Consider the following 6,000-nt stretch of genomic DNA (forward strand, 5'->3'; position numbering starts at 1 on the left):
TGTGAAATATGTCAACACTGGTGCACGCATGGTGTACGTGGCCCACAATCACGCCCAGAGGACACAAATGTGAAAAAATTAAAGACTTGATTTCCAACATCAACTCACAGCCGATCTAGGTGAAAAGACATACACTCATGTTACGACTTACTTTTAGAAAATGGGCAATATACTGTAAACATAAATAATTTAATTAAGACAACTACACTGGTACCTACTGGCACACAATACACAGGTGGACAATGCACAGACTAACTGACCCCATGGCAACTATTTGAGTTGTTTGGAAAACATTTCCACCTGGACAGTCATGTGTGAGTCACCTGCTCTATTTGCTGGTTTTAATCTGCTCACCCTCAGCCTTTGTGAAAGTTCATCTCATCTACATGTTTCACATATCCAACACTCTTCCTCTCTAGAGGCTGAAACATGGGGCCACTTTTTGAACAGTGTTGCTCTCTCTATTGTCACCTCTTCTCTCTCTCTCTCTCTCTGTATCTGACCTAATAACTATGATAACTTCATGAGCCATGTTTACACATCACCCAGCTTCTTATGTGACACTGTCTCTGTCCTCTATTTGCTGATCTTCGCCTACTCAACGGCATCATATCCCCCTGGAATATCATCCTCTTTCTCTTGACCTGCTGGTCAGCGTGGGTGCCTGTTCTGGGGTCAGCTCCAGGGCGGCTTTGTGGACGGGCAGCCGTACAAACGCCTGCAGCGCTGCCCAGTTTAGAGGGATTAGAAACGGTTCAAAGAACGAAACAAAAAATCTGAAATGAACACAATTTTTGGATGAACGTAACGGGAACAAAATCAATTTCACTTGTTCCGGAGTGAAAACACTATTTTAGATAACCGGTTAATAACGGTATTCATCATTCTGATTAACCTTTCTTTGAATATTATTCTGCTTGGAAAGTCACCTGCCCACACAGTGTTCCCAAAAGCCCTTATAGGATACATTTTAGTCAAATTTTATGAATCAGTGTCCCCTGTATAATAATAGGCTAGACCTACTAGCTGTGAAATAACATACAGAGACACAAGGAAAAAATCTATAGACCTATCATGCAGTAGCACCACACATAGTTTAGGCTATTACAGGACAATTTCTGTGCCTGAAGTTAGGCTATCAGACATGTTTGAAGATATAATATACCTACTTTCAAATCTCGCCCCACGCCTGAATTCAAGCACAGTGTTTTTAATAGTTTGCCTTATATTTAATGTGCTTTGATTTAAGCTTTAAGGCTGTTGGGCAAAATCAATTTATAAAGGTCATTCATTTTTAAAGGAACATTATTAACCATTCTTCTATATCGTTCTAACCGGTTACCATTTAGAGGAGAAGCCTTGGAACACTGGAACAGGAATGACAAAATAATGTTTTTGCTCAGAAAGAAGCCAAATGAAAATCATTCTGTTTTCAGTCCCTGATTTGCGTTGCCGCTCAACCCCTGCAACACCTTTCAGCTGAGAGCCACCACCTCTGCACAAAGAGGGGGTCCTTACACACTGCCATCTAGTGGACATGAAGAGATAGGCATGGACCCAACTGAACACAGCATGTTTTTGGATATGGATCAAGGCAAATTTGATCAACATGACAATCGATACGGAATTCTATGGTGATAAAATGGCACTATATTTCAGGATCTGCATCAGTAGTTCAGTAATAGAACATGCCCCATTGTACCTACAGTATTGGTGGCACAGTAGGCTACTTAGATTTGCTGACTTCTCACACACACACACTCACACATAAAAATGTGCATGGCTTCTCTCTCTCCCTCCCTTTCTCTCTCTCTCACAAACACACATACAAGAGTGCATGACTTCTCTCTCCCTCTCTCACTAGCGCGACTGATGGGTTTGTAGTAGTTGGAATTACGATCTTTCACAATGTTGTAATTCAATAGTTACGAAACAAACTGCAAATGTCTTTACATAAAAAAATGTCTTTAAAATTGACAAATATCATATGGGTAATTCAAGGCACAAGTCAACCAGGACCAGAAAATAATTTCTTTTTCGCCATAGACTGCCGTTCAATTTTTTTTGAAAGATAGGTCCCATGCATAGACAGTAAAAGAAATAGACGAACAGACTCCGTCGTTTTCAATGGGAGGGCACTGAGTCAAATTGAACGATTTTTCAGTTGGTCCCCCCAGTACTGCGCAGACTCGTACTTAACTTTGTGACGTTAGCCATCAAACTAAATCATATGATAGATAGGCTACACAGAAATTCTTCTCACACTTCCTTTGCCTTCAAAGTCATCAAAGTTAAACATTTATTTAAGTAGTATTATTAATATCATCCTCACAATAGATACAAAGTCGTGTTAATGTTGAAACTACCACACATGATCATCTTCAAAAACAGTCATGGTTAAACAAGCAAAAAAATTATAGCCTAGCATTGCTACCTAGCACTAGAAGCTAATCTTAACACTTTTCTGACCTACGGTCAATCCATCGAAAAACCTCAAATGATTATCGTTAGTGCCGTTTTTCATTAGGTTTACTTGCCTCTATCAAATGCTTTAACTTAACATACAATGGTATAGGCTACATAGCTTTGTTCATGAGTTTCCGTGCTGGCTGGACTGAGCTTCTTATCCAAACAATACGGTTATCTCCCTACGGTGCGTTAGCTTCAGTAGTGTTCTAGTTAAGGAGTGAAGTGTAACTTTCTTTTAAGACTCAGGTCACAGGTAAGTATACTCAGGTAGGTGAACTAATTTTTCAAGTAACAGGTACAGTAAACCAGGTGGATTCAGGTTAGTGAACACATTTTCAGGTAACAGGTGAAGAATACTATTAAAATTGTCTCCTTAATTCCAAATGGAGACACAGTTGACCAAGTAGATTCCAGTGTAGTTAAGAGCAGGTAAAAACTTGAGGCTGGCTTGCGAAAGAATAGTTCTTTATTCTGGATGTAACAACAGAGTTCTGGTAACTGTTATGTCCCTGTGTGTGTTTATTTTTGTGTCTGCTTGTTTCTCTCTGTCTTGTGTTTTGTTAATTTCAGACTGTCCAGCAGGGGGCTTAATTGCTGGGCCGGCACTATAAAAGGTGCTGGCTGACGTCAATCGGGAGGTCTCTTGGTTTTGGGGCGTTCTTGGATTCTGGGTTGGCCGCTACTACGCCACACTACTTCGCTCCGCTGCTTCGCTCTGCTGCGCAAGCCACGCCCTCTGGTTTTTGGCCGTCGCTGTTGCTCCTGCCTGTTCCCCGAGTGAGAGTCGAGGAAAAGGCTGGGGATTACCTGGGCCTACTTTTGAGGCCTTTCGTCTGGGCAGCCTTGTTTTTCGTTCGTCAATATTTTTCTTATTGTTATTTTTGTAAATAAATGTTTTTGAATTATACTTCCATTTTTGGCCGTCTCCTATCATTTGTCTATGTCCCACAACACCCCTAGACCGTGGGATGTGACATAACCCTGTTGTACGCACAGCACAGCACAGTGTTGCAAGGTGAAGCCAAGGTAAGAAACTGAAGCAAAGATCTGAAAATCTCTCAAAAGTAAGAGTCTAAAACTAAAAAAATGTTTATAATCGCCAAACGATAAAACAACTCAAACAAAGCTTAGATTGTTATCAATCAAACCTTTCCTTTAGTGTAGTGGTAAAGTAAATCAGAATCTCAAATGTAAGAAGCTACAAAAATACCAAAAATATTTCTATAGTGTAGTGTCTTTTACAATTAGGATGCCAAGTTCCTGAACTCATCGGTAGGCGCAAAAAAACTATTTGTAAAACAACCTCTGATTTTACCAATTGCAGAGGGAAAAAAACAAATCAGGTAAAAATTCACCTACTACCCTGCAAATTGCAGCGGCACTTGCATTCCACAAGCCAGAGGGGCGACTTGCATTCTTTCTACTCATATGCTTACTGAGTTTTCAGTTATCACCTTAGTCAGCTAATTCTAACTGGGGCTATGTGTGGTGGTCTTGTAGTCAGTTAACTGATATTCAAATCCTGAAAATTGCATAAATGGACAGAGTGGGAACAAAGGTTGCCATGAAAATCTGAATGATTCCCAATAAAGAGCACTCTTGTGTCAGAATTTCACATGTGCTACCCTTATCCGCCAGTATAATGTCCAGAGCCATTTTGTTCTGTAAGGCTACTTTGTGAATGGCATATAATTCTTCATTAATTGCGGATAGGGCTTCTATAGTATCATTGGCAATCTTGTCCATAACAGAAGGTAACTCTGTATCCGTAGAGGAATGTTAGGTCGGAGCGGCATAACAACTCCCTTCCCTGTTTGAGGGCAAACATGGGTCTGCATGTTTCCCGCAAACATAGTCCCATTCATGCCCATCTTGACATCCAACATCTGGTTGTGGTCCGGCCGTGGGAGGACGTCTGATATGAAAACCATCATTGTCAGGATCACGGTTGTCATCCACTCTGTGCATCCTGGGGTTACTCTCATGTCGCTATGATCACTGCTGGTGTCGTCGTCAAACAGCCGTTTGGGGGTTGAGGTCATGAACAGTAGTTTCTGAAACTACAAACAGCGGCAGTATACTAATGCTCACAGAAATTTGGAAAAAAGCATGCAAATTAAGTTGAAAACAAGAATCTATCAAATTATAAAAGGGTCATATCATTTCATTAAATAGCCTAAAGTTCAGCATCATGTAATTTCTAGCAGTTATGATATGTTAAATATCAAAGGACAGGACTCAAGGTTTAGCCATGGTCGACCGAGACTGCATCAGTTGCTAACAACGTGTGGAATGGCCCTTCCCAATTAGCTTCAAAGACTACTCTGAGTGGGTTGTTAATCATCGCCCAATGGTCAGGTACCAGGGAGTGTCCCCCGTCAAGATGCTTGTGACACTCCATTGTCAACTGATGGCCTGCTGTTTTGAACGTTTCAGCCAATTCAGAACAATATGCACTTAAAGCATCTGATTCCAAATGTACAATCGCAGTACACAGAACAAGTGAAGACATAGTTTTTCCAGTCACAACTTCAAGCGGACCAAGCCCTGTCTCTTTGTTGTTGGTAGGACTCACACCGCACACGGCCGGTAGCAATGGCACAAGCCAAGGAAAACCTTCCTGGTGGCCTTTATCATAACTTTCCTTCAAAAAAGGATTCATCCTCTCCACTCCTGTAAAGGATTGTGGGTGATTAAAACCGTGGAACGGCCATTGGGTGCCCAGCACCCTGCCAACCTCTGCACAAACAGCTGCAGTAAAACCCAGGCTATCCATTTTAGGCAGCGTCTGACATGCTTGCCCAATCCACATTTTAGCAGGCTCAACAGAAGTGGTCACATGTTGTGTCTTGTTAAAGATCATTTCCTCACCTTCAACATCACAAACAGATTGGATGTGGTTTGTAACCGGCAGAATTTGTTCATTTAAACAAGTTGGCATCGGCTCAGATCTCGCACATTGGGCACTCCTTATTTAGCGAGTTCTCCTTCTCTGCTAAAGCAGATATTTCAGCCTTAAGCTCAGACAATTCTCTCTTGAGCGCATCAACCCTTTCTGCAGCCTCGCGCCTAAGCATGGCTTGATTCAAGATGACTAAAGACAATGGCAGCTTATTTCTATCGGACAGACGTTGCATTTTCCCCCATGCAAATCGGCCATAGGCCACAAATTATCATCATCATTCACAATGCCATATTTCATTTCAATCCTTTTCTCGGTCTCCTCCATCCTGAGATGACCGTTCAGAAAATCTCTCACTGTTGTAACTATTTCATCTTCACTAACTTGGGGCGGACCTGTGGTGGTGTGGGTGAAACCCCACACGTCGGCGAAGCGGCGGAACTCCTCAGAGCTGTAGCACGGCCCATTGCCGCTGATGACTGTCTCTGCGATGCCGTGACGAGCAAACGCAGACTTGAGTTTGGTGATAACTGCAGGTGATGTGCAGCTGGTAAGTCTCTCCATCTCAAAGAATCTGCTGTAGTAATCTACAATGACAATGAATGTTTGATTGTTTCACGTGAAAAGGT

Source organism: Alosa sapidissima, chromosome 16 (genome assembly GCF_018492685.1).
Source record: "Alosa sapidissima isolate fAloSap1 chromosome 16, fAloSap1.pri, whole genome shotgun sequence".
In the NCBI taxonomy this organism is placed as follows: domain Eukaryota; kingdom Metazoa; phylum Chordata; class Actinopteri; order Clupeiformes; family Clupeidae; genus Alosa; species Alosa sapidissima.